Raw genomic sequence first — 24,290 nt, forward strand, 5'->3', positions numbered from 1 at the left:
TGGCAGGCAGAGGAGGAGAGAAGAGTTTTAGATGGCCATTGCCTTGTTGCAGGCCAGGTATGATGAGGACTTGAATGAGCACAGGAGTCCTAAAGACAGAAAAATTAGGATCAATTTGAGAAATATTTACAAATGAAAAGAAGAACTCAGAAATCAACTGATGATAGATGGACCAGAGAGAAAAAGAGGATGCCTCCCTGTTGAGTGAAATAAGGCAGACACAAAAGGAAAATATTGTATGATCTTTCTAATTTGAAATAATTAGAATAAGCAAACCCATAGAATCAGAATCTAAGAATGTAGGTTACCAGAGGATGGGGTAGGGGTAGGGAATCGGAAGTTAAAATGTATAGGGTTTCCCATCGCTATATGCCATTCCCTAGTAAGGGACCATGACATTATATTGGGCTTCAAATTTCGGGGAGTTCTGGATCACAGAGTGTTTCAACAATGGCAATGGAGGGATACTGGTATGGGATACCATTGACAGGGGATATATGGCTGACAGGGAGCTGTACAGAACATATGTCCAGGGAGCATGGTAATGTTTGGATATACTCATAGTGGCAACAATTAAAAACCACAGCAGGGGGGGTACTGGGTTCCTGGCCAGTGGTGCTCTGTCGTGGTCCCTAGGGGAGCAGCGACAGTCTCCCAGGTACAGTGGCGGGGACCGGGAGGGAGTGAGGGTTCAACAGTGAGCCCCTGATGCTAATGACTATGCTTGTGAGCTGATAAACCTAAAATAAGAACAAGGCCTAGAGCAACATTGTGCCTGGGAATTTCCTCCTGTCAGCCTTCATGTTACTCAAATGTGGCCAGTCTCGAAGCCAAACTCAGCATGTAAATGTGATGCCTTCCCCCCAGCGTGGGACATGACACCAGGGGATGAGCCTCCCTGGCAACGAGGGACCACTATCAACTACCAACTGATGATGCAACTGGAAAATGACCTTATACGGAAGGTTCAATGCGGATCAGCAGAATATCCATGTCTACATAAAATACCATGACTGTAAAATGCTGTTTGACCTAAAGTAAGGGGGAAATGGAAAGGAGAAATGAGTTTATATGGCTACGAGTTTCTAAAAAAGAGTCTGGAGGCTGGCAGAAGGATTGCCCTCATGCACAACTGAGCAGAGTCAGAGAGACAGATAAAGCAGATACAACCCCCAGATATTGGTTCCTTTGAGGGCTAAAGAGACCCATGGGAGTTATGGTCATGGCCGATGGGGTTAACTACCAGGGCAGATGGCCCCTCTTTGGAAATGGTGTTTATGTGTGATGAATCTGGACTCAGATGGGATCTCCCTTCATAAGACTTTCATGCTAATGTGCTGGAGGTGCAGTTAATGTTGGGGTTTAAGATATATTTAGGGGATTTGAATCTCTGGACTGACAATGTGATAGCCAGGTCCTGAGCCTCAACAGACTCCAGCACCTACAATCTGATCTATTGGACTTACCACACTCAGCTAAGATGGAGTTGAAGAAGGACAACCACCACACCATGGAGCCTAGAGTGCTTACAACTGAAAGTGGGAGGATTGCATCCAGCATCCATGTGGAATCTGAGCCTCCTCTTGACATAGAGGTGCAATGGACACAACCAATCCAATGTCCACATAGAAGAGGTGGCATTGGATTGGGAAAAGTGGACATGGTGGATGATGGGTATGGGGAAAGGCAGGAAGAGATGAGAGGTGGAGGCGTCTTTGGGACATGGAGCTGCCCTGGATGGTGCTTCAGAGGTAATCACCGGACATTGTAAATCCTCACAGGGCCCACTGGATGGAATGGAGGAGAGTATGGGCCATGATGTGAACCATTGTCTATGAGGTGCAGAGGTGCCCAAAGATGTACTTACCAAATCCAATGGATGTGTCATAATGATGGGAACGAGTGTTGTTGGGGGGGGGAGAGGGGGGTGGGGGGGGTGGGGTTGAATGGGACCTCACATATATATTTTTAATGTAATATTATTACAAAGTCAATAAAAAAAAAAAAGAAAAAAATGTATAGGGTTTCTATTTGGAATGATGGAAATGTTTTGGTGATGGATGGGGGTGATGGTAGTGTAACATGGTGAATGAATTTTTAAATATATAATTTTATTGAAGTATATAATACATACATGCACATACATAAACATTAAGTATATAGTAAAAGTTGTGAACTGACAAAAAAAAATACATGCATATCATCATATAGGGCTCCTCTACATCACCTCACCACCACCTTGCATTGCTGTAAAACATTTGTTACAAACTATGCAAGATCATCATCAAAACATTACCACTAATTGTAGCAATTATCTTACATTTGGTGTATTTTCCGCCAACCCACCCGATTTATTGACCACCTGTATTAATATTATATAGTTACAGTTCTCATATTTGTTCTGTAAACCAGTCCTTCTTCCACCACTGGATTCCCAGTGTTATACAGTCTTATGATTTGTACAATCCATTCAAAGCTACACTAAATGGTTCTCATTTTCATCACAGAGTTGTGCTGTCATCACCTCAGTTAATTTTAGAATGTTTTCATTATTCCAAAAGTAAAAACCCCATATCCCTTTATACCCTCTATTGTTTTCCCTTAGAACTGATATAATACCTTCTTTGCCACTGCTGTAAACATGTTACAATATTACTGTTAACTATTGTAAGTTTTCGATATATCACCATATTCTTAACACTATAAAAGAACATTCTTCTTTCTTGTGCGGGGGGGGGGGGGGGGGCTGAATATTGAACCCAGGACCTCATACATGGGAACTGACCTACATCTGCTCCCCAGTGAGAGTTGGTTGTTTCATTTGTTCGTTTGTATTTGCTTCTTTTAGGAGGTACCAGGATTTGAACCTGGGAACTCATACATAGGAAGCAGGAGCTACCTCCACACCCAAAGAACATTCTTATATTTATACTATCAGCCACAATCTTCATCCATCACTGAAATCACTATGTTATACATTCCACAGATTATTCTCTAGCTTCCATTCAGTTGACATTTACATCCACAGACAGATCCTTTCAGCCACAATCACATTTATGAATCAGTAGTGTTAGTCATACTCACTATAATGTTACCATCAAATCTATTAATTTCTGCACTTCTACAAAGATCTTATTAAACATGCTATATACAGGGAAGCAGCTGTGGCTTAATCAGTTGGACTCCCATCTACCATATGGGAGGCCCTGGGTTCACATCCTGGGGCCTTTTGTGGAGGCAGGCTTGCCCGCATGCCGCGAAGCGTCCCCTGGCCTGCAAGCGCCGCAGAGTGCTGTCCAGCCTGCAGGCACAGCGGCGAGCCGGCTCAGCAAGGTGACACAACAAAAGAGGGAGACAAGGAAGAACACGGGAGCATGCAGTGAATGGACACAGAGAGCAAACAGCAAGCAAGCTGCAAGGGGGGAGGGGAAATAAAAAAATGCTACATACATTAAATACCAGCTTCCTTTTTCACCCCAAATTCTGTCTCCTAGTAACCTATACTCTAGTTTACCTCTGCAAGTTTACTCATTGTATTTAATTCATATTAGTGGGACCATACAATATTTGTCCTTTTGTGTCTGGTTTATTTCACTCAACATAATGTCCTCAAGTTTAATTCATATTGTCATATGCATACTGATATCATTTCTTCTTACAGCTGAATAGTATTCCAATGCATGTTTATATCACATTTTCTTTATCCATTCATCAGTTGGTGGACACTTGTGCTGTTTCCATATTTTATCAGCTGTGAATAATGTTGCTATGAACATTGGTGTGCAAATATTTTTTTTATTTTTAAAAGATACATAGATCACACAAAATGTTACATTAAATAATATAGGGGATTCCCATATGCCCCACCCCCAAAATCCCTGACTTCCCACATCAACAACCTCTTTCATTAGTGTGGTACACTCATTGCAATTGAACACATTTTGGAGCACTGCTATACAGCATGGATTATAGTTTCCATTGTAGTTTACACCCTCTCCCAGTCTATTTAGTAGGTTATGGCAGGATATATAATGTCCTGCATCTGTCCCTGCAATGTCATTCAGGATGACTCCAAGTCCCCAAAATGACCTCTTATTACACCACTTTTTCCCTCTCCCTGCCTTCAGCAATACCAGTGGCCACTGTCTCCACATCAATGATATGATATCTTTCATTGCTAGAACCGCAGTAAGGCTACAGTAGAATACCAGTAAGTCAACACTAGTCCATATTTTATTCCCCAATCCTGTGGACACTGGGATGGTGATATCCACTCCACCTCTTAATTGAGAGGTGGTTTCAGTCCCACATGGTTGACAGACAGGACTCTCCTGCTTGCAGGTGTAGACTTTCTTGGTTCTTTGGTGTGGTGGTTGTTCATCCTCTCCTCCTTGTTAGCTGTTCTGGGTGAGTCCAACAAACTGGAGAATAGGTGTTGCATCTCCGCTGAGGTTCAGGGGCCAGCTGACACATGGACAGCCCAGAGATTCAGGTCTCTTGGACATGCACCCACCAATGCCAGTGCCAACCACAGGTCCAGTAAAAGGGACAGAAGAGGCATGTGTAGAGAGATCACATCAGAGTCCAACTCCGTCATACTCGGGAACACAAACTTCAAAGTAGAGCCCACTGGCCAGGCACAAAATTCTGGAGCTATCTGCAATGACCATAGGACCTGGGTGTCCCTGGAGCCCTCAGGAGCCCCACTATTTGAGGTATTATCTATTTTGGCTGTCTCTCAGGTCCTGCTGAGTCATGCATAAGGGCCACCCCTCTGATGACTTCCCGATTCATTTTTAAGTCTCGTAGTCATATAAACTCATTTGGCTTTACCATTTCCCCCTTTTATTCAAGGTATTTTTCCAGTTGTATCGCCTGCCAGTGCTTGGTAGTAATCCCTTGGTGCCAGGGAGGCTCATTCCCAGCAGTCATGTCCCATGCTGGGGGAAGGTAATGCATTTATATGCTGAGTTTGGCTTAGAGAGTGGCCACATTTAAGCAATATGGAGGCCTTCAGGAGGTAACTCTTAGGCACCCTGCAACACTAGGCCAAGTTGAAGTTTCAAGCACAAAAAGCTCATAAGCATAGTCATCAGTATCAAGGACCCATCAATGGACCATCCTTCTTCACTGGTCATTGCCCATGCACTTGGGGATTGTTGCTGTTCCATTAGAGAATGAGGCAGAGCTCCCCAGGATGGGAACCCAGCACTTCCTCAGTTATCATGTGAATCTCTAACCATTGTGGCAATACCCAACGAACATTTGAACATATTTATATACCCTATATGCATGCCCAGGCGAACTCCCTCCCACCCATCCCCCATCAATGACACCCCACACCAACGTACTTTTAAGTCAGGAGGTGAGAACCCTCCAACTTTGTTTTTCTTTTTAAAGACTTTTTTTTTGGGCTATTCAGGGCCCCTTACCCTTCCAAATAAATTTGATAATTGACTTTTCCATTTCTGCAAAAATGGCTCTTGGGATTTTTATTGAGATTGCATTGAATCTGTAAATCAGTTTGGGTAGAATTGACGTCTTAACAATATTTAGTCTTCCAATCCACGAGCATGAAATGTCCTTCCATTTATTTAGGTCTTCTTTGGTTTCTTTTAGAAATGTTTTCTAGTTTTCTAAATATAAGTCCTTTATGTCCTTTGTTAAGTTTATTTCTAAATATTTTTCTCTTTTGTTATTTAAAATGAGTTTTTTCTGACTTCCTCCTCATATTTCTCATCAGTAGTGTATATTTGCTACTGATTTTTGCTATTAATCTTGTATCCTGCCACTTTTCTGAACTTTTTCTAGAAGCTTAGCTGTGGATTTTTCAGGAGATTCTAGATATAGGATCATATCACCAGTGATAGCAAAAGTTTTACACCTTCCTTTCCTATTTTCTTATTTGGATGTTTTTTATTTTTTTCTTGCCTAATTTCTCTAGCTAGAACCTCTAGCACAATATTGAATAACAGTGGTGACAGTGGGCATCCTTGTTTTGTTCCTGATCTCAGTTGGAAAGCTTTCAGTCAATGTTAGCTGTGGGATTTTCATATTTGCGCTTTACCATTTTGAGAAAGCTTCTTTCTATTCCTATCTTTTGGAATGTATTTATCAAGAAAGGGTGTTGGATTTTGTCAAATGCCTTTTCTGTGTCAGTTGAGAGGATCATGTGATCTTCTTCAATTTATGAATTTTTAAATTACCTTAATTTATTTTCTTGTATTGAACCACCCTTGTATACTTGGCATGAAACCAATTTGATCATGGTGTAGAATCCTTTTAATGTGCTTTTGGATTTGGTTTGTAAGTATTTTGTTGAGGATTTTTGCATCTATAAGCATTAGAGAAATTGGTCTAATTTTATTTTTCTGTATTATCTTTATCTGGTTTTAGTATTAGGGTGATGTTTGCTTCATAGGATGAGTTTGGTAGCATTCCTTCTTGTTAAAGTTTTGGAAAACTTGAACAAGATTGTTATTACATTGTTTTTGAATGATTTGCAGAATCACCTTTGAAACCATCTGGTCCTTGGCTTTTTATTTTTGGGAGGTTTTACTGACTGTTTCAATCTCTTGTGATTGTTTTGTTGAGGTCTTCTATTTCTTCTAGGGTAAGTGTAAGTTGTTTGTGTGTTTCTAGGAATTTGTCCATTTTGTCTATGTTGTCTAGTTTTTTGATGTACAGTTGTTCATTATCTCCTCTTATGATCTCTCTTATTTCTGTGGGGTTAGTGGAACCCCCCCCCATTTCTGATTTTATTTATTTGCATCTTCTCTCTTTTTCCTTTGTCATTCTAGCTAAGGGTAGGTCAGCTTTTGATTTTGTTGATTATCTCTTTATTTTTGTTCTCATTCTTATTTATTTCTGCCCTTATCTTTACTATTCTTTCCTTTGGCTTGGTTTGAGATTAGTTTTCTGTTCTTTTCTAGTTCCTCCAGGTTTGCAGTTAAGTCTTCAATTTTAGTAAGTTCTTTTTTTCTAATGTAAGCATTGAGAGCTATGGATTTCCCTCTCAGCACTTCCTTTGCTGTATTTAATAGGTTTTGATATGTTGTGTTCTCATTTCCCTTAATATAAAAATATTTACTGGTTTCTCTTGCAATTTATTCTTTGACCCACTGATTATTTAAGTGTATTGTTTAATCTCCATATATTTGTGAATATTCCTTTTTTCCATCTGTTATTGATTTCCAGCTTCATTCTTTATGATCAGAAAAGGTGCTTTGTATAACTCAATCATTAAAAATTTATTGAGATCTGTCTGGTGACCCAACATATGTTCTATCCTGGTGAAGGATCCATGAACACTTGAAAAGAATGTATATCCTGCTGTTTGGGGTGTAATAGTGTATAAATGTCTTAGGTCTAGTTCATTTATCATATTACTCAGACTCTCTGTTTCCTTATTTATCCCCTGTCTCTAGATCTTCTATCCAATGTTGAGAGTGGTGTATTGAAATCTCCAACTCTAATATTGTAGAGACATCTATTTCTCCCTTCAGTTTTGTCATTGTGTGCCTCATGTATCTTGGGGCACCCAGGTTAGGCGCATAAATATTTAGTATAGTTATTTCTTCTTGGTGAATTTCCCCTTATATTAATATATAATGACTTTTCCATCTCTTATAAAAGCTTTGCCTGATATTAATATTCTGTCTGATATTAGTATTGCTACTCTAGATATTTTTTGGTTGCTATTTGTGTGGAATATCTTTTTCCAGCCTTTCACTTTCAACCTGGTTGTGTCCTTACGTCTGAGTGAGTCTCTTCTAGGAGCATATAGATGGCTCATACTTTAATCCATTCTATCAGTCTATGTCTTTTGATTGGGGAATTCAGCTCATTAATATTCAATGTTATTATTGCAAAGGCATTACTTACTTCCAACTATTTTTGCAGAGATATCTCTTTTTCCTTTCAGTTTTGCCAGTGTTTGCCTCTTGTATCTTAGGACATCTATGTTAGGTGCGTAAATATTTAGTATATTCATTTTTTTCTTGGCGAATTGCCCCTTTTATTAAAATATAATGACCTTTTCATCTCTTATAAAAGTTTGCCTGATATTAATATTCTGTCTGATATTAGTATTGCTACTCTAGATCTTTTTTGGTTACTATTTGTGTGGAATATCTTTTTCCAACCTTTCACTTTCAACCTGATTGTGTTCTTGTCTGAGGTGAATCTCTTGTAGACAGTATATAAATGGCTTATATTTTTAATCCATCCTGTCAGTCTATGTCTTTTAATTGGGGAGTTCAGTCCATTAACATTCAATGTTATTACTGTAAAGACATTCCTTCATTTGCTTTATCCTTTGTCTTCCCATTTTCATATCTTACTATTGTCTGCCTTTTTTCCTTTAAGTTACTAGTAATCTTCATTTCTATACTCTTCTCTAAGTTTCTGTCCCTTGTTTTTTCCTCCCTGGCTGTAGCACTCCTTTTAGTATCGCTTGTAAATATAGTTTTTTGGTAATATACTCTCTCAGTTTTGGTTTGTTTGTGAAGACTTTAAACTTATCCTCAGTTTTGAAGGACAGTTTTGCCAGATACAGAATTCTAGGCTGGCACCTTTTCTTTTTCAGTACCTTAAATACATCATACCACTTTCTTCTCACATCCATGGTTTCTGACAAGACTGTCACTTAGTCTTATTGAGGTTCACCTGTATGTGATAGATTGCTTTTCTCTTGCTGCTCTTTTCATCTCTGGTATTTGTCATTCTGAATAGTATAAATTTTTCTAGTATTTCTATTCAGATTAATTTTTTTGGAGTGTGTGGTCCTTCTTGGATATTGATATCTATATCTTTCATAAGGGTTGGGAAGTTTTTGGTCATTATTTACTAAAATTATCTTTCTGCCCCTTTTTCATTCTCTTCTCTTTTTGGGACACTTATAATGTATGTTTGTGCATTTCACATTGCCATTCAATTCCCTGAAACCCTGTTCCATTCTTTCCATTCATTTCTCCTTCTGTTCTCCTGTCTTTTCAAGTTCAGTTGCTCATTTCTCCAATTCACTAATTCCGCTACCAATTCAAAGCTGCTGTTATGTGACTCTAATGTATTTTTAATCTCATCTATTGTATCTTTCATTCCTATAAGCTATGTCATTTTTCTTTGTAGACTTTAAAATTGTTCTTTATGCTCACTCAATGTCTTTTTTAACATCCTTTATCTCTTTAGTCCTATTTTTCTTCAACTCCTTGAGTTGATTTAGGAGATTTGTATCATTACCATTGATTAGTTGTCTTAAATCCTGTCTCATCAGGATTTTTGCTTTTCTCCTTTGGCTGGGCCATCTCTTCACGTTTCTTAGTATGGCTTGTAATTTTTTGTTGATGTCTAGGCATCTGAATATGTTGGTAAATTTACTCTAACAGTCAATTTTTCTGTCTTTTCTCTCTTATCTAGTAGTTTGTTTCACAGCTCTTCTTTGATTTTTGGTTCAACTTGTTCTAATACTTTAAAGTTTTCCTGCTTAAGTTATCAAAATAGGGCCAGGGACTCACTTATGGGGTACAGATTCCCACAAGGGGACTGGGATGAGAGACTCCTGAAAGCATTGTTTTCTCCTTTCAGTTTCCTGGCCAGACAGCAGATGGCACCTGTTGGTGAATCTTTTCATGGGGGTGTCTTTCTCAACCTTCACTTGCCCATTATTCTGGTCCTGCCAGAACTGAGATACAAAGAGGGCTCTGCTGGCCAAATTCACTGAAGAGAAACCACTCTCCACTCTCTACTGTACCCATCTCTTCCCAGGGAGGAAGACACCAATTGCCCTCTCAGTTGGCTGCAGTGAGCCACAGGTTTTATCCAGGCTGTTCACCTTTACCATGGGTGGTGGGTGCTCTTCCTGGCTGTGGGGTGGCAATTCCTGATTTTCTTTTTGGCTTCTTGGTCTCTTTGTCCCTTGTCCTCCTGGAGGATGAGCAGCACTCTCATGGTGTGCAGACCCCGTAAGCAACTCCTTTGGACAGCTTTTTGCCTTCCTCCATTGTTTTTGTGAGAGAATTGAGCCGTGCCTACTTACTCCAATGTTATCTTCCTGGAAGTCTTGTGAATGTAATTAACAGCACAGAAATATATATCTGAATATGGTTAAAAGGGGAAATGTTAAATTATATATATGGTAACAGAATAAACATCTTAAAAAATATTGGTGGAACTACACTATGTAAATAGCAAACTCTAAATTAAACCATGGACAGTAGTTAATAATACAGTGATAAAAATGTGCTATCATCAATTGTAACAGAGGTTCAACATCTGATATTATTCAAAATCCTTGGAGGAGTTGAGATGTGTTACCTGAGTTTTGAAAAATAAACATGTTGCTAAGAATGATGATAATCAGCCACCCTTTTCCTAGCTGGATAAATAGCCTCCCTTTTCCTTAAAACCACACTATTTTCTAAATTTGCCTGTAGGAAAGGGCATCTGCTTATGTGGAAAGATGCAAGATGAAATAGTCATTTGTCCAGTCTAATCAAGGTAGAATTAAATTGTTAGTTAACAATTAAGTTGTTATAATAGTGTGGTATATTGGGTTTCTGTATTTTATTTACGATTGTTCTGTAAACCCACAACTTCTCCCATAAAAAAGAAGAAGAAAAAGAAGAATGATCCCCATGTTTCCAGAAAGGATGTTTGAGTGGATGATCATATAGATTTGAGGAGGGAATGTGAGGATTTTAGTTTCGGATATTGTGAGTTTGAGGCACCTAATGGGCTTTCAAGAGGAGATTTTTTTTTAGTAGACTTTTTGTGTTTTTTGTCTTGAGTTCCTTTGTGAAGATGGTGCTGGATTTCAGAATAAGTAGCATACAAATTAAAAAGATTGAAATGAAAGAGATTAAAGTTTCTTGAGAGCAGGGACAAAAATCTTACATATGTGTGTGTCCTTCACAGATCACAATTCAGAAACTGCAACAGAAGCTGCTCCAGAAATGTTTGCTGTGTAGATGACTGAATAGATGGTCCTTTACAAATCGAATTCTACCTTAAGCCTTACATACTGGAATTCATCGGTGTTAGACACATCACCAAGGCAGGTGTTATATGACCTACTAAGGCAGCCTGATAAAATCCACTATCTGTAGTGCACATAGCTTCGTGCTTTGAGAAAACCATAACTTTTTAGTTATTTTCCATTGCTAGACTGTTGAGGGAGGGAGAGAAGGCCACCTGGAGTTTGGCCTGCTCAAATTGCCAAACCACCAGGATGTCTATAATTTAATTCTACCTTGATTAGACTGGACAAAGGAATATTTCATCTTGCATTTTTCCACATAGGCAGATGCCCTTTCCCACAGGCAAATTTAGAAAATAGTGTGGTTTTAAGGAAAAGGGAGGCTATTTATCCAGCTAGGAAAAGGGTGGCTGACTATCATCATTCCTAAGAACATGTTTATTTTTCAAAACTCAGGTAACACGTCTCAGCTCTTCCAAGGAGCTTTCCCAACTCTTGCCAGTTGGAATCAATCTCTACCCAACTTTTACTCTCAGATTATTTGTTTTGGGATTTGTGTGGTACATTGGAAAGAGCATAGATTTTGGAGTTGGGTAGTCATTGGTCCTATTTTGGTGTTGGTATTCACTAAAATTTCGAAATCTCATTTTCCTTATCTGTAAATTGCCTGTAGTGATACAGTTTGGGGTTAGGAGGGCATTAAATAACCTTGCTTCCCTTTTCTAAATTCCGACCTAAAGGAACAGATACAGGAGATAAGTGGTATCTATCCCTGTTTCATCATTCAGTTATTTCCCTCCTTACCTGGGGGGTTGAAGAGAAGCTGCCGTGTGAGTCATATAACTTTCTCTCCTGCAGAGTAGAGTGGAACTCCTTCCATACATGAGAAGTGGAATAAATATTCCCTCATAAGAAGACAGACTTTTAAGATTTTTCTATCCTAAAGCCTAGAAATAACATATGAAGGAGGTGAATGGTACAGGATTTGTCAGAGCCTCTGTCTTTTTCTCATTAATACTCCTTATAGAACTAAGTATAATTTACAGTAATTTAAGTAATTATAAAATTAAATTAAGTATAATTTAAGTAATTTGTGTTTTAATATTGTGGGTTATCATTTGATATTTGTTGAATTGCGTTAGAAATAAATCTTGCTTGTTTCCTTAATATTGGATGTTGAACCTCCAATTTTTCTCCAAAATTTTATGCTTCCTTTTTCATATGACCTTTAAACATTGTAGCTCTATACAAGTCTTATTTTAACTTATAAATAAAATTTAATTTGAAGTAGAAATACATATAAAAACATACAATCATAAATTTATTGCTTGATGAATTGTAACAAATTGAACACACTTGTGTAAACATCACCCAGCTCAAGCAATAGAACATTACTAGCATTCTAGAATATAGCCTTGTTTTTTTATTTTTGAAAAATCTTTAGATTACATGAATGTTACATCAAAAATATAGAGGAGGGGAGCAGATGTAGCTCAGTGGTTGAGCACGTATGAGGTCCCAGTTTCGATCTCCGGTACCTCCTAAACAAAAAAAAACCAACATAGGGGATTCCAATATCCCCCTCCTCCTGCCCCCTTCTCCCTCCCTGCTGTTTTTGCTGTCTGTGTCCATTCGCTGTACGATCTTCTGCATCTATTTCTCTCTTTTTGTCTTCTTGTTTTCTCCTCTAGGATTCACTGGGATTCAGTCCTAGGGACCTCTGATGTGGAGAGAGGTTCCCTGTCAATTGTGCCACCTCAGTTCCTGGTCTCTGCTGTGCTTTTCCTTGACTCTCCCCTTCGTCTCTCTTTTGTTGCATCATCCTCTCGGTGTGTGATTTAGTTGCGTAGGCACTCGGCTCACCGAACGGGCACTCATGTGGGCCCTTGGTTCACTGCGCGAGCACTGGCTTGCCATGCGGGCGCTGGCTCACCATGTGGGCACTCACATGAGCACTCGGCTTGCTGCAGGGCCACTTGGCTCACCACATAGGCACTCGGCTCACCACGCGGGCACTTGGCTTGCCACGTGGGCATTCGGTTTGCCATGCAGGCACCCACATGGACATTGGTTCACCACGTGGGCACTGGCTCACTGTGCAGGCACGCTTTCTCTTCTTTTTCACCAGGAGTCCCAGGGATCAAACCTGGGTCCTCCCATGTGGTAGGTGGAGGCCCCATCACTTGAGCCACATCTGCTTCCTACATTTGTTACAATTGATGAACACTTACTGAAGCATTGCTACTAACCATGGTCTATCATTTACATTATAGTTTACTCTTTGCCCCACACAATTTTATAGGTTTTGATAAAATGTATAATACCCTGTAACCATCATTGCAATCTCATGCGGGACGATTCCAATGTCCCCAAATGCCCCCATGTTACATTCATTCTTCCCTCTCCCTCCCCTCAGAACCTCTGATGGGCACTGCCTTTATATCAGTGCAAGAAGGTCTTCCATAGCTACAACAATAATAAGTCTACTTTAGTCCATAGTTGCATTTCCCCTTAGGTTTGTTCATTCCTTAATCTTGAAGATTTTGGGAAGATGATGCCCACTCTGATTCTGACTGAGATGATGGAACTATCTTGCTTGCAGTTGTAGATGCTCTCTGTTTTTTGGGATGGGCTAGGCTACACTCTTGAACGCCATCTCAGAGGTAACCAGTGGCTTCATTTCTAACATCTTTAGTAGTTTTGCCCATTTTTGAATTGTGTGTATATGAATGTGTGTTTGGGGGGTGTATCTGATCTATTGTGGCTCAGTATTATGTATATGAAGTTCATCTATGTTGTATATAGCAGTAGTTTGTTCAATTTGATTTGCTGTATAATTTGAATCATTTTCCATTTATGAAGGTACTTCCATTTATTTATCCATTCTACTGTTGATGGACAACTGGGTTGTTTCCAGTATTTTGCTATTATTAATAAGCTGCTATGAAGATTCTTGAACGTTCTTTTGTCTATTTCTCTTGGGTGTATACCTCAGGGTGAGATTGCTGGGTCACAGGGTATAAGTGTATGTTTAGCTTTACTAGACAGTGGCAAACATATTCCCACCAGTGTTGTATGAGAATTCATTTGGTCCAAATTATCATTAACATTGTATAATCGCAGTATTTTAGTTTTAGCTCCTCTGGTGAGTGTACAGTGGTATCTTATTGTGATTTAAATTTGCATTTACCTGATGATTAATAATACTAAGCAAATATTCACTGTCTTTTGGCCATTTGGCATTCAATCATTTGAATTTCCTGCTCACATTTTTCACCATTTGCATGAGGTAATCTGTATTTATCTTATTGATTTGTAGTCTAAATTTATAACTAATTTCCTTTATGACTAATGCTTTTCTGTTTCCTAATTTAATAAATTGTTGCCTGCCTCAAGGTCATTAAGATATACTCCTATGTTATGTTCTAGAAGTTCCTCCTGCCTTTACATATGTATCTACACTCCACCTGTGACTGATTTTTTGTGTGCATGGTATGAGATAGGGTTCATGTTTAATCCACATTGGATTCAAATGACCAGCACTCTTTACTGAAAAGAACATCTTTTAAATTTTCCATTGCTCTTCGGTCTTGTTTTTGCCATAAATCAAGGGGATTTATGGGCTCTTTATTATATCCCATTGTCTTCATAACAATAGATTTACGATAAGCCTTGATATCATATTGCATAAATCCTCCAATTTCCTTCTTCTTCTTCAAGATTGTCTTAGCTATTCTTAGCCCATTGCACTTACATATAAATTTTAGAATTGGCTGGTTGCTTGCTGCAAAATAAATCTGTTGGGATATTTTAAATAAACTCTTTTGGACTAACTTGATATTTACAGAAAAGTTGCAGAGATAATACAGAAAGTTTCTGTATACTTCTCACCCAGTTTCCCACATTGTTAACATCTTATATTACTATGGTACAAAACTAAGACACTGACATTGGTGTATTACTATCAACTAAATTCCAGACTTTATTTGGATTTCACCAGCTTTTCCACTAAGGGCCTCTTTCTCTTTCAGGATTCAGTCCAGCATTCCATGTTACATTTATTTGTTATGTCTCCTTAGTCTCCTCTGGTCTATGACAGATTTTCAGTGTTGTTTTCCATCATGACCTTGACAGTCCCCAGTCTTAAGGAGCACTGATCAGGTATTCTGTAGAAGGTCCTGTAATCTGAGTTTTTAAAATTTTCTTGTGAATAGACTGGGGTTATGGGTGTTTGGGAGAACACAACAGAGTTTAAGTGCCCTTCTCATCATATCATATCAAGAGAATATGACAGCCACATGAAATCACTGGTCGTATGAGCTTTTACCTCTTGGTTAAGGTAGTTTTGCCATGTTTCTCCATTGTAAAGCTAAATTTTCCCTTTACCTACTCTATTCTTTGGAAGTGATTCACCAAGCCCAGCCCACCCTGGAGTAGGGGTAGGATTAAGTTCCACCTCTTGTAGGGTGCAGTATTTTCATATATTATTTAGAATTCTTTTAAAGAAAGATCTGTCCCCTCCATTTATTTATTTACTCGGTAATTTATTTATATACGTATGGACTCATGTATACTTAGTTTGTACTTTGGGTTTTAATACAATTCCACTTTATTTTTTTGCTCAAATTGTCCCCGCTTTGGTCATGGGAAACTCTCAACTTGGCTCCTGTGTCTCTTTGACATGCACCTCTACTTCTGTTTGTGGAGTGCTTCCTTATCTTTCTGGCACTGCCAGGTGCTCCAGACTCATCTTGGTTTTCTCTGCTCTGGTTCTAGAAGGCTAGGAGACCCAGGATTTAGAGACCAATATCAGGACCTCAGGTGTACTCATTTTCACTGGTGCCTCATTGCTTCTGGGCCCTCTCAGTCAGCAGTGCTGGTTAATAGAAATATGAATTCTAATCCCGTGTACACCTACTCACACACATAGAGGAGAAGCAGTGACACCCAGGATAGTGGTCTTACACATCTCTTTTTAGATTTTTTTTCTTGGATACTTGATGATTTTTGATGCTGTAGGCTGTGGTTTTGTTTCTGTGATTTCATTTTCTAATAGTTTGTTCCTTGTATGTGGACAGGCAATTAATTTTTTAAATTGACTTTGTATTCAGCCACCTTACTAAATTCATTTCTCATAGCTTATCTCTCATAGTTTCTCATAGTTTATCTGCAGATTTGAAAGAAATAGCCACTTCACAGATATTTTGTTTGCAAATACTAACAGATTTGTTTCTATTGTTCTAATCTTAAAACTTTTAATTCTTTTTCTGTCTTATTGCATTGGGTTGAACTCCCAGTAAAATTCTGAATAGAATTGGTGATGGCAGGCATTATTGTTTTAGGAAGAAACCTTTCATTTTTAGTATATTGTTTGCTGCAGATTCAAAGACAACTTTAACCTGGTTAAGTAAATTTCCATTTAGTCCAGGTTTGCTAGGAGTTTTTAATCATGAATGCAAGTTTAATCTTTCCCTGCTTTTCCCGCATCTATTGAGGTAATCATACAATTTCTCTTTTATTGTTAGTGTGGTGGATTACATTGATTAATTTATAATGTTATATTAGCCTTGCTTTCCTGGGATAAACCTTGGTTATTACAACACATCATCCCTTTAATTACTATTCTAATCTTCCTTCTACTTGAAGCACTCCCTTTTTATTTCCTTTAGTGTAGGTCTATGATTTTATTTGCATGAAAACGTCTTTCTTTTTTTTTTTTTTGTCTTTGTTTTTGAGGGTATTTTTGCTGGAAATATAATTTTAGATTGATAGTTATTTTCTTTCAACACTTGAAGTTTCATTATTTCCACCTGGATTCTATTGTTTCTGCTAAGTAGTCAGCTCTCAGTCTTATTTATTCTCTTTTAAAGGAATATCCCCCCACTTCCCCTTGGTTGTTTCAAAATTCTATCTTTGGTTTTTAGCAGTTTTACTCTCATTTGCTTAGTAATGTTTTCTTGACTCTGTCCTGCTTGGATTTGTAGCACTTTTCAAGTTTGTGGCTTGATGTCTTCTTTTGGTGTTGGAAAATTCAAGGCCATTATCTCCTCAAAATTGCCTTTGAGCTATTCTCTCTTTCCTCTCTTTCTGGTACTCCAAATGACAAATGTCTTGATAACCCTGCCCATATCTTCCATTCTTTGTGTCCTGTGGTTCAGTCTGGATATTTTCTTTTGAACTTTCAGTTTGGTAATTATCTCTTTGTGTCTATTTCTGCTCTTAACCTATATACTACAGTTTAATTTCCGTTAATTCATTTCTCAGTCCTAGAATTGCCATTTGATTCTTCTTTTTCAATGAAATTCTTCATCTACTTTCTTGACCATATCAACAAGAGCTATTGTAAAGTACATGTCTGATAACTTAGTATCTGTTTCTTGTGTGGGTCATTTCTGTCTCATTTATCTTGGCTTTTGTTCGCATTGTCTTGTTTTTTGATATGCCTATCAGAAAGGCATATGTCCTGATTGCAGGACCTCAGGTATGATATTATAGAGATAAACTGAGGTATTGAATGATGTTTTCTATGTTCTTAGTTAGGGTGTGATTCAATCACCTTAATCCAACCAGGGATTGAGATAAGTCATATCTGGGCTTCCGCCTTTGTGAGGGCTAATTTAATTTGGATCTCCCTCTCTTTCTAAAGCAGTGACCTTCTGTGTTCTCCTTTGAAGGCCTGAGTAGTTTAATATGGCTTCTTCTTTTTAGAGAAACTTGAATTCCAAGTTTTGTACTTCAGTCCCACAAAACTGTTGGGAGTACTGCTCAGCTTTTGGCCTCTTAGCTGCTTAGCTTCCAGTGTCGGTCAGGAGCCAGCTGGGAATCCACAGATGTTTTATGGAGAAAAGCAGTGAAGAATATTGGTGTTTCCCCTCTGGGTTTACCTTCATTTTGGGATCTTGACCCTCTAGCTCCTACAACTTTGGAAACTCTCTAATGCCATATATATATATATATGTGTGTGTGTGTGTGTATGTATGTATGTATATGTATATATATGTATGTATGTATGTATGTTTGTATGTATGCTCACCTACACAAAGAGTTTAGGTTTTCTTGTTTTTCGTCATGGAGAGATTGGTCTGCCACAAACCTGTTGATCATTACCAGAAGAAGTTATTCATTTATATGACTCTTGATCATAATTTTGTATACTATATATCCATAAAATTGGAATAATTGCCCCTAAGCTTATCATGGTAAAAAGTTAGATCATGTATGGGAAAGCATTGAAAAAACTGGAATGCTCTGTATAAACGTGATATTATTATTATCCTAACATAAAACATAGTCTCTCTGAAATCTTTTTTTTTTTTTTAGGTACTAGGGGTTGTGGATTGAACCTGGGACCTCGTATGTTAGAAGCCAGCCTTCAATCACTGAGCCACATTGGCTCCTCTGGGCTGGTTTTTTCCATTTGTTTGCTTGTTGTTGATTTTTGAGTCACTGGGGACTGAACCCCCGGGATCTCCCATATGGGAAGCAGGTGCTCATCTGCTCCCCTTGGTAATTTCTTATTTGTCATTTGTTAAAATGCCTGAATCTTGCTTAGTTAGTGAATGTGCCACTCACGTAGGTGGTGGAACAGTGTGAAAATATGGAGCCCTGTGTCCGCTAAAACTGAGAGACCCACAGATAGAATGCTTTAGTTAAGAGGTGCTGGGACAGGGCCGCCTGCCAAACCCCAGCAGTGGAAAGCTTGAGCATTAGGCCATGAGCACGGCTGACAAGGTCAAAAGCTAGATGAATCAAGGACAGAGGGGAGCGAAGCGTAGAATGTATCTGACAGAGACCAGGAGCAGTGAGAGGATACCAGAGTCTGACTGGTGCATTTCATGGGATATGGTTAGGAAACTAATAGAAACTGTAAGGGCTATAATTTAAACCTTGATAGCTTTTTGTGGGGCTTCAATTTCATAACTCTTCAAGATATCAATGCAAATTATTTTTTCCTACTATTTTCTTATGCCCAAGTGAGAGATTGGGATGTATGCCAGCAATATTATGTTTTCTCTCAAATGCAATGACTATTATTATGCATATGAACACATGTTGACTGTTCTTTAACTCTCTGGAGTTAAAGTTAGTGGTGTTTGTGGTGGGTTGAAGGAAGGATGTAAATACACAGAGGGGGATGTGTGAAAATGAGCAGAAGGACAATATGCCAGTGTTGAAGTGGCCTATCAATCATAATTTAATTAAAAAATATCAATACGATGTGCTTTGTTCAATACTGAAAATAAGTCATGTTCATTATTATGTTACTGTTATTGTTTTAAAATCCATAGCATTTGGAGATGCAAATGGAATGATTTTCTGATAGAGTCTAAGATGGGTGCCAAAAAATACAGAAAAAAAAATCTCTTTTTCTTGGGTTTTCCTGTCAAGATTCTCAGGCAGGAATAGTGCCAGACTTTCATCCCCCCACCCTGTCATACTTTTCTCTTGTGTTGATGGAGGACGTCACTGTCAGCAGCTCTTCATTTATCCCTTTCTCCTCTACACCATACCTGCCCTCATCCCTTTGTGTGTTCAATCTTTCAGGACTTTAGGAGTTCTCAAGGGGAAAAGGATGGGAATTAGCACTCAACGCATGGCAAGTACTGTATCCTAATGTACAGTGTCTCATAAAGTAAGAAGATGTTCATGAACAAACCTTATCTACTTTTAAAGCAAGTCCTATAAATAACTGATAAGCATTGACTACTAGCCTAGATTAAGTTACTATATGTTCTTACTTAAAGTATTACAATAAAGGTTCAAGTTTATTATTCAGATTACAAAGGCTATTGTGAAGGCTGTGTACCCCAGGAAAAATCATATTCTTAATCTTAAATTATTTCCCTTTTTGTGAACACCTAGGACCTGTAGAGGATGCTATTTTTAATGAAAGTGTGGCCCAAATGAATGACGTTGGTCCTTATTCCCATTCCTGGGAGCTTTATGAAGAGAAAGCCATGTGGAGAGGGAGCCAACTATAATCAAAATGAATTTTATAGCCTTGACTGCTTTTATAACTAGAAAATAAAAATAGAAAAATAAGTGATTTAAGCATTGGATTTAATAAAACAAAACAAAATAGGAAAAAAACATTAATAAAGATGAAAAGAAAAATTAAGAGGTGAGAAAGTAGAAAATAAAAACAGAATCCCGATAGAAACAGTAAATAATATTAAGGGCTAGTTCCATGAGAAGACCAATTAAATAGACAAGATGCGCCTAGCCTTTCAAAAGTGACTGCGTAAAAATAAAGAAAGAAAAGAAAAAGGAAACAGAAGTACATAGCAATAAAAATGAGAATGGGAGAACATGTTAAACATTGGAAATCAATGTATATAACATATTGACAGTAATTCAAAGTCAAGATAAAATGTATGATATTAAGGATTATTCAAATCAACAAAAATGATTAAAATAGAGGTGGAAAGTATGAATGAATGAAGAATGATTTAAGAAATTTAAAAATTTGTCCAAAACAACTTTTTTGACTGCAAGTGATAGTAATCCAACTCAAAGTAGTTCAAGCAAAAAGAGAAGCTATTAATTCTTGAATTGAGAAATACAAAGGCAGAGTTGGCCTAGAAATGATTTGATCTGGGCCTCAGTGGTGTGGCAGGGTTCTGAGCCCCTCTAAGCTTCAACCCTCTTTCTGCTGGGTATTGGCATACGGCCAGGTCCCCTTTGACTTAGGAAACATGCTTGTTGGCCACTCTAGCTTACACACCTGTAATTTGTCAGCCAAAAGGAAGATTTTCTCTCTTTTCCAGTGGCAATCTCCAGGGAGTCTTCAAAAGAGGTTCTGATAGGTCTGCTTCAGTTGTATTTCTGCCCCTGGACAAGTCACTGTGTTGGGATACACAGATTGGCCATCCTGGGTCACTCACCCACATTTTTTAAGGGGTGGAAGTGAGCAGGGAAGGCATTTTATTTAACAGCCCCATTTGGAATGTTTCCCAAAGGAAGAGATGCTGGGCAGAAGAGCATACATTTATTGCATTCCTGCACAGAAAGCAGATCCAGTTGGTTTTAAAGGGAAGTTCCACTAAACATTCAAGAAACAACGAATCACTGTGTTGCTAAGAATACTGAAGAACATGGAAAACAGCAAGCATCCCAATTTTTTCTGTTTTTACCAGTGATTGTAAGACATGTTCCCCTTCAAATCAACTAGAAGCTGTACATTAAAAATTTTTTTCTTTGTTTATATTTAAGCAGTGCAGGTTTCTAGAATAGAGTATAGAGTTTCCATATACCCTCCACCTAAACAGTCTACCTTATTATTAACATTTTACATTACTGTGGCACCTTTGTTACAATTGCTGAAATAATGTTTTTAATACATATTTTCTATTAATTATAATCCATAATTTACATTAAGGTTCACTCGGCATTGTACAGTTCTATGGGTTTAAAAAAATTTTTTTTTCTATAACTATATATGCATCCTAAAATTTCCCCTTTTAACTGCTCTCTATAAATATTCTTGAGCTTTGTTCGAGAAATTATGCTTAGGTTTCATTGAGCTTCTTGTACCTGTGGGTTTATAGTTTTAATCAAATTTGGAAAATTAATGACTATTGGTTTTTCAAATTTTTTTTCTGTGCTCCTCACTACCCCATCCTTGGAGAATCCAATTACATGTGTATTTGGCTGCTTTAAGTTTTTCTCCAGATCCCTGCTCAGTTTTTAAAAAATTCTTCTTTATCTTTGTTTCATTTTGGGGAGTTTCTATTACTATATTTTCATGTTCACTTATTTTTCTTCTGCAATACCTAGTCTGCAATTCATTCCATCCGTGTATTTTTCAATTCAGACATGGTAATTTTCATTGTTAGAAGTTTGTTTTTTTGCCTTTTGAAAATAATGACTATATCTAAACTCTTGAACATATGGAATAGTTACAATGCTTTCTATTTTTCTTGTCTGCCAGTTTTAACATCTGTGTCCATTTTTGATTAACATCAATTAATTGATTTTTCTTTTCATTAGGGTTGCATTTTCTTGCTTCTTTCCGTGTCTGATCATTTTTTATTAGATGCCAGACATTGTGAATTTTTTTTTTTTGGGTGCTGGACACTTTTTTATTCCTATAAGTATTCTTCATTTTTTTTTAAAGATTTATTTATTTCTCTCCCCTCCCCCCCACCCCAGTTGTCTGTTCTCTCTATTTGCTGCGTCTTGTTTCTTTGTCCGCTTCTGTTGTCAGTGGCACGGGACGGGAAGTATGGGCGGCGCCATTCCTGGGCAGGCTGCACTTTCTTTCGCGCTGGGCGGCTCTCCTTACGGGGCGCACTCCTTGTGCGTGGGGCTCCCCTACGCAGGGGACACTCCTTGCGCGCATCAGCACTGCGCATGGGCCAGCTCCACACGGGTCAAGGAGGCCCGGGGTTTGAACCGCAGACCTCCCATGTGGTAGATGGACGCCCTCACCACTGGGCCAAGTCTGCTGCCCTCTTTCTCACTCCTTGATGATAGTTTCTCACTTCATTTTCTGGCCCTTTGGCAGAACTGTGACTCATTTAAAATTGAGTTAGGAAGAAGGAAAAGGTAGGAAACTGTGAGCACAGAGGGGGGTGTGAGAAGCCCTGGCGTAAGGGACAAGGCTGGAGAACACACAGGTAGGTAAAGCAGGAAGAAAGCGTGTATGGGAGAGGGGCAAGGGGGCAGCTGGGATTAATTTTTGGATATGAGCTTTGTGAGAAACTTCTCAGTTTGTTTGTTTGGAAATACACTTAAAAGACAGGAGACCAACAGAGTCTTAAAGCTGGACGGAACTTCGAAGACTGCCAGAGAAAATCAGTTTTAATAGGATGAGAGTGGAGTTTGGGGAGAGTAGAAGGAACATCAGTAGTAACAAAAGACACTATTCAATGACAGCTCCTTTGTGCTGAGCCCATATTAATAGCTGTCATTCTTCTATATTTACAAATTGTCAAATAAAGAATTTCTTTAAGTAAATATGCTTGTCTTACATTGGTAAAACAGATAATATGATTGGCTAATGCGGTCTTTATTGAAACGTGTAATTTTTATTTCTTCTTAGATGCTAAATACCAGTGCTATTCCAAAAAGAGCAAGCTGCTCGACAGCTTTGTGAAAAGGCAGTCATTGAAAACTTACAACCAACCTTTATTCCACTTTTTGGACAACTGACGGGTACAAATTCTTCTCTGTGTTGAACTGAATTCTCTCTCTTTTGCATTCATCCGTTGTAGGTCAGTTATCTGGAGGGAAACGTGATGAGTTTTGTCCACTTTAGGCGTTGAAGGTAGCTATGCAACCCCACATCTCCTGTACCTTTTCGTCATATGAGATGACCTCTTTCCCCTCACAATCCTGATTACCCCTACAGATACAGAATTAATTGCCAATGTCTATCTTGAGAGTAGAGATGAAAAGAAATATAAAATGTGCTTCCTGTGATTAAAGTATTTATGAAATATTGATTTTTTCAGTGCCTGTCATGTATCTTTATGCTCAACAGGTATGACAGATTAACAGCTACAAAAGAGGAATTTCTAACAGATAAAACCAATTTAAGTGGCCTGGTGAGTTCTAAGTGGCAGTGAAATTTTGGTTGCAGCATGTGCTACCCAGACATATACATCCCATAAAAAAGACAGAAACCAATTAACTAATTCATTCAAAAATACTTTTGTTCATCTATTCATTCTCATAAAATTTCTCAAAATGTGTTCCTGGGACCGCTCTGCTGAAAAGGGTTTCTGTGGTTAAATAGATTTTGGGACACGTGGCATACTGTTTCCAAGAAGACACTTGGAAAAAAATAGAAGAGTTGTGATGAATAAAAGACAGGACAAAATCTAACAAAAGCAATTTAATGTAAGCATCAGAAGGAAAAGAGTTAATGGGGAATATGTCCTTAAGTAAAAGAGGAAGACAGAAAAAAAGACACATAGAAACCAGGACCCAGGGATAAGTGCATGGCTGAAATTAACATATGGAAACCAGAGAGCAAGGATGGGCCAGAAGAGTGGAATAGCGACCTGGGGATAAACAGAGCAGCAGATAAGAGCGAGAGGAAATACTGTAAGGGGTTTACATCCTGCCTTGGAAAGATGAGGGGAAATATGACCAGCTGCTTAGAACAGTTTTAAAATGATACGATTTCCCCTTCTTCTAAAGGGTCATGCAATTTGTAAATGCTAAAGTAGACCTTCAAAAAACACTGGCATCACTCCCCATGCTATTTTAAACAACTTTTCATTCATTAAGCACAATTAAAACTTATCAAATCCTCTGCTTGAACTGTGCGGAACACAGTTCGCCACAGCCAGGCGCGAGCACGTCGTGG

The sequence above is a fragment of the Dasypus novemcinctus genome, chromosome 12, assembly GCF_030445035.2.
Source record: "Dasypus novemcinctus isolate mDasNov1 chromosome 12, mDasNov1.1.hap2, whole genome shotgun sequence".
NCBI lineage: Eukaryota > Metazoa > Chordata > Mammalia > Cingulata > Dasypodidae > Dasypus > Dasypus novemcinctus.